We start from the raw sequence: 12,938 nt of genomic DNA, 5'->3' as shown, positions 1-12,938 counted from the left end.
TGTATGCTTACCAGTGAGTCTGTTGTATTTTTACCTTTGATATGGTTTGAAGTAGGGGCCATGAGCCAGTGGCCAAGAATTCTTGAGACATCTTCGGTACAAAAAGGTGTCTTTATTATAGTGAAAGACCCGCGGATCCCCTTACCCAAGAATCCAACACTGCCACTGGATGCAAACAGCAAGAGGTTTATTGTCACGCAGGTACCGGCGGGTGGTCGGCAGCTCCAGCTAACCGAGCACCCCGACCGGAGTGAAGCAGGGCCTTTTATAGGAAGGTACAAACAAGTTTTGGGTGGGGCGCAACTGGTTGGTGGACAGTTTGAACTTTTGAAAAAGGCATACTTGGAGTTTGTGGATTGGCTTCAGGGACCCGCGCGCGCGAAGAGAGCAGCGGGGAGGGGGGCACAAGCTGATTGGTTATGAGGGCCCGCGCGCCCGCGAAAGGAGAGGTGGGGAAGGGGAACAAGAAGGGGTAAGGGAGGAATGCCATCATGGCGTCTCTATTATTTCTATAAGCCACGCGGCTAGAGAAAGGCAAAAGAGCAATTAATAAGCAATTAATCACACAATTGATAACCTAATTTCATACCTAAAAGCCAGCGGTTTACAGAAAAGCAAACAAGCGGTTAGTTATCCTATCTATCTACTTATCTATCTACTAGGGGAGGGGTCTTTCAATAGCACCCATTTATTATAGCACCCAGACAAGACCTCTGGGTAGAAAGAGCTGTACTTGGGTTGTGAGGGGGGGTGACTAATTTATATGCTTTCAAGTTGTGGGAAGTAAAGATGAGGGATGTTTCCAAAAGGTCTTTCATATGTTAAAGACTTACCAGATCTTGAAGGCCTGGCTTTTGTTAAGCTAAGGTTGTTTTTCCCTCTACTAGGCATTAACAATAAGATTGGGAGTTCCTGGAGGAATGTCACACCCTGCTACTGCAAGTATTTGTCAGTGGACTGAGAGTTATAAGGAGATTTCATTTTATCTACATTTCCTTTTTGCCTTTGTTCTCCACACCTATAATGCCATGTGTAATTACTATTGTAATGATAGGAATTAGTAAGGAAAAAAAGATCTTTCCATGAAAATTAACTAGAAGTCCTTTGTATGAGTTCATGAAGCAGCTAAAAAGCTTGCCATTGAATTAAGCATAGGTGAGGCAAGTAAAAAGCCTAGGAAAAATAACAATCTAGGATTCCTGTGGCTTTGCAGGTATCTTTAAGTTCTTTTTTCCAAGGAAAATGCTAATAGTAGAGAATGCACTAAGGATGTGGTTTATGAAAGGGGCGTTGCTCTGAATTCCCGCTAAGGAGCCTATATTAAAAGGCCTTAGCTCTACATCAAAAAAGTGGTGAACGAATGTGTATTTCCAGGTTGTGAGTTACAACAAAATGTTGAAGACAATTTTTACTTTTAATAATTTCTCACTTTAACCAGTTTTTAAAAAGTTGCTGATATAGGAAATATGTTAGGGGTTTGAAGCTGACGGCCAAGAAAGAATTCTTGAGACCTCTCTGGTGCAAAAAGGTGATTTTATTAAATCATGGAGACAGGACCTATGCTCAGAAAGAGATGCATTGAGGTCATGAGGAGTGGCCCAGTTATATACTTGCAAAGTTGCGAGGGGGTTAGGGATAGGTAGGGTAAGTGTGTAAGGAATTTTGGAAGCAAGGTTTCCAGAACTTTTAGGGGGCTAGCTATTGTTGGGGAAAGGTCATTTATTGCTGTTCAAGAAAAACTCAGTCATGAGACTCTTCAGATGTATGTAGGTGGGTCATATGTGTGGAAGATGATTGCCAACATGTATCTTGTAGGGGGGTAGAGATAAAAGGAAGTTTCCAAAGGATTTTTTTTTTTTAAAGATTTTATTAATTTATTTGACAGAGAGAAAGATCACAAGTAGGCGGAGAGTCAGGCAGAGAGAGAGGAGGAAGCAGGCTCCCGCTGAGCAAAGAGCCTGATGCGGGGCTCGATCCCAGGACACTGAGATCATGACCTGAGCCGAAGGCAGCGGCTTAATCCACTGAGCCACCCAGGCGCCCCCAAAGGAATTTTTATATGTTAAAGTAGGCTTACAGGATCTTGGAGGGTCCGGCTAAGATTGCCTTTTGCCCATAGCAAAGTAGTAACACTGAAGCAGCTGAGTCCCTAGAGGAATGTCACTTTGCCTGTTTCAAGGACTTGGCAGTGGACTGTAGGTAGTAAGGAAATTTAATACTTTTGCTTCTGCCTTTGTTTCCCACAACAGTAACCACCTCCTGGACCTTATTATGTCTGTATAATGCTGTATGGTAAAGGCTCATTTTCTGTGCTGTAAAATGAAATTCTAGTTAGAACATCCTTTCTTTGTCGCTTCTGGGTATCTGAGGAACCAACATGCTCCAAATTGTTTGTCGAATAACCATGGTAGTCAAGCAGATTGTATTCTCATTCTTTAAAACTTACTAGTCACATATTAATATATGGTTACCTTGTCTCCATGACAGATAAAGGCATCTATTGGGTGTCGACATTTTATGTTGTAGACCTAAAATAAAAATAAAGTAGGGGATGATTTCAGTATGAGGCCTTGTAATCACAGATCTTTTTAAGAATTATATCCAAGGATATGCTTTCTGGAACATTTGTGGTTTTGTTAGGTAATCCTGAGGGATTCTGTATATTTATTTGTGCCTTAACGTTTGTCTTTGTATTTCTCATTTTTAGTAGGATTTTTAGTAGGGAGGTTGCTAAGTATTATTTACCAGTGAAGTCTGATAGGGAGATTTGTGGAACCATTCCAGTATTGCAATAGTTCTATTCAAATGTAGATGAACTGCTATTCAACTACCTAGGTTTATTCAGATTTGGCTCAGACTTCAGGGTAGGATGAATAAAGCAATTTGTTCATAGGGAGTTTGCTGGACGAACTTTTTGTCCCTGCTCTACTCAAAAAATAACATATTTAATCACTAACCCTTTACGTCTTTTTATGATCATTTGTAGAACAGTCAGGTGGTTGCTGTTCATTTGAGGAGGTGTGTATCGTACCACAGTTCTTACTGAAAGTTACTGCTCCACTGTCCTGTTTGCCATGTTCTTCCTGATGATTTTAAATTTAAGTTGATTGCTTATGATGCTTAAAGCAGAATTTCCATTTTTATCTCATTCTATTGTGTGAATTAATGCCTTCATTTTAGAGGCTAGTGTTAGTAAATATTTGAATAACATACACACACACACACACACACACACACACTTACCCATGCTCCCTCCTCTCAATAGCTTGCTGTAGGGTAAGAGGGAAAGTTAGCAACTGGTAAGGATAATAGTTTTAGAATTTGTGTATATGGTAAATATTTTGCTGATAACAAAATGATTGAATGTGTGTTACTGTGCTAGCTGAACATTTAAATGGGTGCATTATCAGAGACTAGTGTGTATAAAGGTGGAACGCAATGTGTCTTATCTTTTAAAAGATGAGACATCTTTTTCCCCCTTTCAGAAATAACTTGTTTTTTTTAGTTCCTTGACTGCTGTGTTTATTTAGATTAGTTTTAGACTTAATAGTCTATTCAAATGTCATTGTAATATTTACTAACATTTTCTCTTTTTTTAAGGAGGGGGAGAAGAGTAGACTTTCTTTTTCTCTCCCCCTCCTTTTTTAAAAAAATGAATTTATTTATTTATTTGAGAGAGAGAACACGAGGTGGGGGAAGGGGCAGAGGGAGAGGGAGAAACAGACTCCCTCCTGAGCAGAGAACCTAGACACAGGGCTGGATCCCAGGACCCTGAGATCATGACATGAGTGGAAGACATATACAACCTATTGAGACACCCAGGCACCCCCAGCATTTTCTCTTCTTGCACATAATCAAGGTAGCCTTTTATGGAGAACAGGTCTGCAGTAAAAACAAAACAAAACAAAAAAACCCCTGAAACCTCTAAAAGGACAGTATTCTTGGCAAACTGAAGTGATTATCTGGCTAGATATTAAATCCTTAGAATTTTGAACTCTGCTAAATAAGGAGGTTTATTACAAAGAGATTATAAAATGGATGGTAGAAGTGGGTACAAATCTTGACTCTTTGGGAGTTTGGCCATATCACCTCCCTAATCTGGCTCTCCCATGTTTGCCATGTGTCATCATTTCTATAATCATTATATATTGTTTGTTGCAATTTTGTTTCATTTGACTTATTCAAGACTACCAACCCTGTCTCCAGCCTTGTTTTTCAGATGTTTTGTTCTTTGTATTATTGTTGCTGCTTTTGTGGATTTTATTTATATATTTTTTCATCCTTTACTTTTCAGAATTCCGCTAGCTTGGTTTTAACTTACTTTTCTTTGATCATTTTTTTACTCAAAATACTCAAAGTACTCAAAATATGTACTATATATGTACATATTTAAAGTCAGTGATACAGAAGGGCTTGTTTAAAGAGTAATCTTCCCCTACTCCATGTATTTCTATCACCAGGGGCACCTGGGTGGCTCAGTGGGTTAAGCCACTGCCTTGGGCTCAGGTTATGATCTCAGGGTCCCAGGATTGAGCCCCGCATCAGGCTCTCTGCTCAGCAGGGAGCCTGCTTCCCCCTGCCTCTTGGCCTACTTGTGATCTCTCTCTCTCTCTCTCTCTGTCAAATAAATAAATAAAATCTTAAAAAAAAAGATGGTAAGCACAACAATAGATATTAAATCACCCTATTTAATACAAACAACAGGCACATGTCAGGGTACATTGTTTCAAAAATAAGCATAATTTTAAATAAAATTATATATAGCAACTGCCTTCTCTATTTCTGTTGCTACCATCCTAGTTAGCTCTTATCACCTCACAACTGGATCTCGCTCTTGGTGTCTGTCTCTCTCCTACTATCTCCAATTCAACCAATCATGACAAGTTTGAGTGCTAACTGTGTGCTGGAAGTAGTACACAAAACTGAGAACACAGTTCGGACCAAGAGAGACTAATCTTTACTACAGTGAATGTACAGTATAACAAGGAAGACTGTCATTGAGAAGAAATTATAATTTGATAATTGAAATGTGTTACAAAAGGAGAAGTTAGGAACCATGGGAGACTATCACAGGATCGACTGTAATCTGATCTGAGCCGAGATGGCTAGGTGAACAAGGGGGCATGGGGTGAGTACTTTCAGTAGAGCAAAGTGTACATAGAAAGGCTGAGATTGAAAAAGAACTTGAGCGCTAACTAGTATTGTTATATGGATGAAGACTCTTGTGGACTGACTTCAGCATGTAGGTAGATGTTTTAGAGCTTGGATTCTACTCAGATCTAAATACTAATCCTAACTGTGTAATTTATTACCTTTGTGACTTTAGGCAAATGACTTAATGACTGTGAAACTTGATTACTTAGCCTGTAAAATGGGACAGTAAATTCCTATATAGTAGGATTGCTGTGAGGGTTTAAATGAGGCAATGCATATAAAGCTCTTAGCATAGTGCCTGGCACATAATAAATGCTTATTGAATTGTAACTAGTATTTAGGTAGAATAGACCCAACTTGCTTATCTCTGCAAGCTACGTTTTTAGCCTTTGATTCTTGCTCTCTTCTATTCTGAATATTACAGCTTACAACCTTGCTCTGAAATTCAAAAATCTGAAAGCTCTGGAAACAGAATTTTCTCATTCAGCCACAAAACCTGACCCAACTTGAAGCTATATGTAGTCTTTATCTGTCTGTCCTGTTTGTGGAATATTCACGTTTCACTGTTAACCATGAATGCATTTGATTTAGGGTGCTACACTAGATCCTGCTGGCTGTATTTTGTTAAATTATGGAACACATATTGTATTCCTTTCTACAATTTTACTCTAAATTCCAAAACACATCTGGTTTTAAGGGTTTCAGATAGCAGATTGTGGACTTACACTACCTACAGTCATCTTTCTAAAATACTGCCTTCTCCATGTCTATCTCTGAATCAGGAAATCATAAGAAGTCTCAGTAGTTGTGAGACTTAAGGCCATACTACTCCCTTGGGTTTTCAAGATTATCTTTAATCCATCCCCACCATACATGTTCAGAATTTAATACCCTTCAACGTCAACCCTGTGTTTCATAAGGCTGCTTCCCTAAGGTAAAATAAAATGCTAATGCTCCTTCTTCTTCCTAACTTCCTTCTTGTCCCCTTACTGGCTATTTAAATCCTACCCAACAACTAGGGTACAGTTCTTTATAGTTTCTAAATAAAGCTACATTTATGTATTTCTTCTCTGAATTCCTATTGTACTCAATTTATTCACCAAATATTTGAGTAGGTGTTACGTGCCAGCTACTGCTCTAAGTGTTAGAGATCCAAAAGTGAGTAAGACAGGTAAATTAAGGTCCCTGCTGTTAGGGATTTGTTTCCTAGAAAATAAGACACAAATAAGTGTACAAGATATTTCACATATTGGTTAATGCTGTGAAGATAATAGGATAGGACATGTGATAGTGCTTGGGGTTGGGGGGTGACATACCTTAGAATCTCACAATTTAGCATTTGTTTATATGTGTTTAGATTTCATTCTTATTAGACAGTAGAGGACTTAAGGGCAGAATCATATCTTATACTTGTATGTGCATACATTGCTGGGCCTATAATGGGTACTCAAATATATTAATGTTTGGTTGAGGCATTTCTCTCTTTTTTTTAAACAGAAGGTAAAAATTAAATGTTGAGTCCTACTTGGCTAACTCATTGCCATCAGAGTATCTACTATGTATAAGGTGCTATGCTGTGTTTTGAAATACTTATATTTGTGTAAAACTAGCTTTCATCTGCTGCTTTTTATTCATAGACTAAAAGATGAATTTTCATGCTAAACAAATTTCCCATTTGAAATAGTTTAGTATAAAACAACAAAAAAAATATTTCTATACCTACAGAAGAAGTTACTAGTCTTAGAAACCTAGATTATTCCTACAGTTGTTTCTGATTAATTCAAGTACTAAATGATTTCCTCCAATTCATTTATGTGATTTTTTTTAAGACCTAAGTGGCAAACATGTATTTCCTGAATGCTTCACCCTTAGTCGTGAAGCTAGGTATGGTTGTTACATGGAAGAGATTGCTGGATTCCTTTTATCATAGTCACTCCTCTTGGCAGCTAAAGATTGAAGTTCATAGCAAAACAGTTTAATACTGAGCATATTTTGTTATGACAGCTTTATGAAATTTATCCAGTGAAGTAACATGGTCTTTTGCTTAATGGAGAAAACTGAAGTCCAATGCTGCAGTGTCCTATTTGATTTCCGGTAGATACACATTTTGTTCATTATAAATTGAAAGAGCATCTTAAGAAGAAAATCCCTAAAGGAATTTTTTCTTGTCATAAAAGATTGTAGAAAGAATTTTATTTTGTAATAGTTAAGAATTCTCGTGGGTTAAAATTTGATGCTTTTGATTTGACAGTACTTCTCAGATGATGTCCCTATGGTTGCAAAAATATAAAAGCATTGCTTTATTGAAATGATGAAAGGGACAGTTTGAGATGCTAACAACAGCAAAGTAAAGTGAATAGGAGCTTAATGACTGTTACTTATTCATCTCAACTACTACTAGGCTTTTGTCCTGCAGGGCCACTGCTCTTTAAATCCTCTTTAAACCTAGTACACTGCCAAATGACCTGTCATCTATTCCTAAGTGCTAATGATGGTGAAAGACTACAATACCTAAGATGACATGTATGCATCTGAAAATGACAGTGTTAGAAAGATGAAATAATATTTTGGATTAATTTTAAATAGAAGCAGTAATCAGTTATTTTTGAAAGCCAAAGTTTGTTTTCCTCCTATCTTCTTAGCATTAAAACTTCTACATTGATCTCAGTTCTAAAAATCAGAATAGATTTAGCTTTCTTGGTAAAATAAATACAACTGAAAGGTACTCTACTAAAAAAAAAGCTTTTTAAAATATTTTTAATTTATGAGAGAGAGAGCAGGGGGAGGAGCAGAGGGAGAGGGATAAATAGGCTCCACAGTGAGCTCAGAGAGAGAGAGAGAGAGAGTGTGAGCGCGAGCGAGCAGGGGGAGGAGCAGAGGTAGAGGGACAAACAAACTCCACAGTGAGCTCAGAGGCTGACCTCAGAGCTGGATCTCAGGATCGTTGAGATCATGACTTCAACAGAAATCAAGAATTGGACACTAAACTGATTAACCACCCAGACACCTCTCCAAAAACAGTCTTTGTAATAAAGTATTTGATGCCTGAACTAAATGTTCATTTTGGTTTAGAGATGGTTTAATGGCCTTGAATTACCTTGATTGGTCTTAACTGGTTTATAAAAGTTTAGAGTGAGTACAGGATCTGAAAAATAAAAGGCAGGCCTTTGACAAGTACTTCCTTCTGTTACTGCTACTGATCTGAATAGGTATTTGGCAGAAATTTCGTCTAGAGAAATCAAACCCTGATTGATACAGATGGCCTAACTTAAGGGCCCTACTACTCTGAAAAGTAAATGGAGGTTATTTTAGGGTACTGCCCTGTTAGAGCTCTCAGAATTTCTCTTTTATGATCTTTTATGGATCTCATCTTCAACTAGATTACAAGGTCCATGAAGGAATAATGCATGTTTATCTTGTTCATGATTGTATTCCTAGTGCTCAGCACTGAATAGGTGCATAGAAAAAGCTCAAATATTCATTCAGTTGAACCAAATATGGTTTTCTGTGTCGTATTGCCCTTCTAAGCAAGAAACTTAAAGCCAGGTAAATAACTGACCCTTCATTTTTTATTGCGATGTCTGACTTATTTATTTAAAAGAGAAGAAAGTAGTCAATTTGTGTGACTAAGTCTTTTAGTTGGTGGTGAGACTTTTGAATTATACACAGTTTAGTTTTCCTCTTTCTGTGGGAGTAATTGTGCAGTGTTTATACAACATTGTATTACCATGTAACAACCATAAGAGTTGAATCTTTACATATTGCTATCTTTGTTAATTTCTGTTTGATTAAGAAAATTAAAACTTAATTTTCTTGCAATAATGAATTTTGCATTTCAATCAGAACTTCAGCATTAGGGCTTATAAGTAAATCGGCCATTTCTCTTTCGGGGTTGAGACTCTGGAGTGATAATTTTATAATTATACAATACTCATAATACTGTAGTAAGTTATATTTAACATAACTGATCACAAGTGAAGTATCACAAGTGAAGTTTAATAAACTCTAATTGTTTGATTAAGTGCAAGCTTACTGCTTTTCTAGAGTTGATTTTAATGGAAATATATGGTCACCATACTTATTTGTGCAGTATTCCCTCATCCTAATGACTATTACCATTTGATTTGCACAATAAAAGCTTACTAAAATGACTTCAATCAGTGCTTTTAATTCGGGGGTGTGACTCTAATAAAGGTTTATTTTGGGTCATTTTTGTTTAAAATTTTTTTAACTGTATAATAGCTCTATAGTTTGTACACAGGGTTAAAATCTATAATGTCTGCTTACATGTCATGTGTGAGAGATGGATGTACCTATATAAATCACATTCAGATAAAATTTGAGAGCTTGTCCTTATAGAACATCATTATGAATGAAAAAAAATTTTCAGATAATCTTTTTTTTTTTTCCTTAAAGACTTACTTATTTGACAGAAAGGGGGGGAGAGAGAGAGAGGGAGGGAGAGAGAGCACAAGCAAGGGCAGTGGCAGGCAGAGGGTAGAGGGAGAAGCAGGCTCGTAGCTGAGCAGGGAGCCTGACTCGGAGCTTGATCCCAGGACCCTTGGGATCATGATCTGAGCTGAAGGCATGGTTTAAACCCCTTAGCTGAGCCACCCAGGTGCCCTAGATAATCTTTAAAAAATATTTTTAGCTGAGCATAGTTGACATATAATATTTTCAGGTGTACAACATAGTGATTCAGTTTCTTTGTTATGTTATGCTCACCACAAGTATAGATGAAAATGCACTTTAATACAACCATTTAAAAATATGTTTTAAGTTTAGTTTACATAAAAATGCCTGTTTACATAAGTTTACATAAAATGTTTACATAGTTTACATAAAAATGTTGTTAAACAGCTCTTTATAGTTCCCTGAAATGTTTCTTTTGCTGGTGGTTTTTGCTATTCTTTTTTTTTTTTTTTTTTTTTTTTTAAAGATTTTATTTATTTATTTGACAGAGAGAAATCACAAGTAGATGGAGAGGCAGGCAGAGAGAGAGAGAGAGGGAAGCAGGCTCCCTGCTGAGCAGAGAGCCCGATGCGGGACTTGATCCCAGGACCCTGAGATCATGACCTGAGCCAAAGGCAGTGGCTTAACCCACTGAGCCACCCAGGCGCCCGGTTTTTGCTATTCTCAACTCCTTTTGTATGTTTCTTTTTTGACTAATTTATAAAGACAGTTGTGAGGTGGAAATAATTTTTTCTATTGAAGATCATTTAATTGTAACTTACCCAATAATTTATTTTATTATTTAATGTATTCTGAAGGAGGGTTTTATATATATATATATATTTTTTTTTTGTGAATCAAATTATTTTGTCATTTTTACAAATGTGTCTTTTTAAAATTCAAGTATAGTTAATGTACAATGTTACATTCATTTTAGGTGTACAGGATAGTGATTCACCAATTCTATATACTGCTCAGTGCTCATCATAAGTGTATTTTTAATCCCCTTCACTTATTTTACCCACCTCCCCCCACCTCCCCTCTGGTAACCATCAATTTGTTCTCTATAGTTAAGAGTCTGTTTCTTGGTTTGTCTCTCTCTCTCTCTCTTTTCCTTTGCTTATTTGCTTTGTTTCTTAAGTTACATTTATGTGTGAAATAATATGGTGTTTGTCTTTCTCTGACTTCTTTGCTTAGCATTATACTCCCTAGCTCCATCCATGTCATTGTAAATGGCAAGATTTCTTTGTTAAATGGCAAGATTTCTTTGTTTTTATGGCTGAGTAGTATTCCATTGTGTGTGTGTGTGTGTGTGTGTGTGTGTGTGTGTGTATCACAACTCCTTTGTCCACTCATCTATTATTGGACACTGGGATGCTTCCATAATTTAGCTGTTGTAAATAATGCCACTGTAAACATCAGGGTGCATGTATCCTTTTTAAAAAAAAGATTTTATTTATTTATTTGTTAGAGCAGAGAGAGAGCACATGTGTGCATGTGCACAAGCAGGGGGTGGGGCAGAGGCAGAGGGAGAACCAGGCTCCCTGCTGGGCAATGAGCCCCATGCAGGACTTGATCCCAGGACTCTGGCATCATGACCTAACCAACTGAGCCACCTGGGTGTCCTGCTTTTATCCCTTTGAATTAACAGTTTTGTGTCCTTTGGGTAAAACTGTAGTAGTTTAATTGCTTGATGGGAAGGCAGTTCTATTTTTAACTTTTTGAGGAACTTCCATACTGTTTTCCACAGTGTCTACCCCAGTTTGCACTCCCACCAGCAGTGTAAGAGGGTTCTACTTTCTCTACATTCTTGCCAAATCTGTTGTTTCCTGTGGTGTTAATTGGAGCCATTCTCACAGGTGTGAGGGGATATCTCATTGGAGTTTTGATTTGCATTTCCCTGATGATGAGTTGATGGTGAGCATCTTTTCATGTGTGTGTTGGCCATCTGGATGTCATTCTTGGAGAAATGTCTGTTCATGACTTTTGCCCATTTTTAAATTGGATTGTTTGTTTTTTGAGTGTTGATTTGTATCAGTTCTTTATATAGTTTGGATATTAACCCCTTACTGGATATATCATTTGCAAATACCTTCTCCCATTAGTAGGTTGTCATTTAGTTTTGTTGCTTTAGGAAAGTCAACTAAATCTCTTGTTCTTGTGGGTAATGGCCTTATGAAGAAGAGGTTCTATAGTGTCCTGCTGTGTGGTTTCCCTTATTTCCCATAGCCTTACATTTCTGGCATTGACTATCTTCAATGTGTGCTGCATATACTGTGCTATTTTGTGATGGTCACTTTATATTTTGGGCCAGTTGTCTACAGAGACTGTCTTGGTCTGTTTTGAATAGTGTTTGGTCCCTGGACTGAATGTGGGCATTTGACTAGGTGTGCCTTGGTCTGAGACCAGTGAAACTGGCATTTCCGTAAGTGTGATTCTGCTGGGGTATGTTGGGCTGGGTTTGGTGTAAGTAAGTTAGTGAGTGAGTGTTGCCACTGTGCTGGTGCCCACAGGTGGTCATGTGCTTATGAAGTTAGGCAGTGGAGGGATATAGCATCTGGCAGTTTTTTGTTCCTAAAGGGTCCCTTTGTGAATGCTGCCTCTCTGGGATGCATTCTAAAATGAACACATAACCTCCCCACCATGTGCCCTAGTTGGTCTTCAGATTGCTGTTTCCATGCTGTGTGTCTCTAGGTCTTTTGTCTGCTTTCTCTCCCAAGAGCCACCCCAATGCCCTTGGAGCTCTATCTCAGCTAAGCCCACTGACATTTAAAACTCCAGGCTTTAAGCACTATTGCTTGTCAGAAGTCATGAATTTGAGTTTGGCTCCTCTCACATTCCAAGCCAGTTGTTAGAGGGAATTGTTTTCCCCATGTGCTCTCCTACATGTGAGTCTGTCTCCTGCCTTTCTCTGCGAACACAGCTCCCTTGCCACTGCAGTGGTTAAGATCTTTTTCTCTCCCAAACTTTGTTTCTGCACTTCCTATTTTCTTTGATGTGGCCTCCTGTCTTCCTTTAGTTGTATTTTATTCTGCCAGTTTGGAGTCAATTTCTGGGGTATTGAGATGATTTGATAGTTATCTAGTGGTGTTAATTGGACAAGGCAAGCCTAGGGTCCTCTACTCCACTGCCACCTTCTAATCTCATTGTTTCCACTTGAATAGGATGGACAGATTGGGTCTCCTAAGCAAAAATTCCAAAGGAGAGATTATGGAAGAAAGAATATGGAAATAGAAAAGGTCATTGCCAGCAGAGGGAAGAGTCAGTGCACGTGACTGATTACATTATTGAAGAACAGTGAGGTGGTCACTGTGACTGAACTGAAGGAATTA

At 38.0% G+C, this 12,938-nt stretch overlaps 1 protein-coding gene and 1 long non-coding RNA gene across 2 annotated transcripts in view; one reads left to right on the top strand and one right to left on the bottom strand.

The window, feature by feature from the left end:
- DIAPH2 (diaphanous related formin 2) overlaps positions 1-12,938 on the top strand; it is a 919,476-nt gene that overhangs the window by 28,598 nt on the left and 877,940 nt on the right. The gene's annotated exons all lie outside the window — the stretch shown is intronic.
- Positions 415-12,938, bottom strand: part of LOC309855567 — a 1,258,688-nt gene continuing 1,246,164 nt past the window's right edge. Inside the window, exon 3 of the long non-coding RNA XR_014306867.1 lies at positions 415-577. This is a non-coding gene — a long non-coding RNA (uncharacterized lncRNA). The remainder of the gene's footprint in view (positions 578-12,938) is intronic.

The sequence above is a fragment of the Mustela nivalis genome, assembly GCF_964662115.1.
Source record: "Mustela nivalis genome assembly, chromosome: X".
Lineage (NCBI taxonomy): Eukaryota > Metazoa > Chordata > Mammalia > Carnivora > Mustelidae > Mustela > Mustela nivalis.
This window is presented reverse-complemented; position numbering and strand designations above follow the sequence as displayed.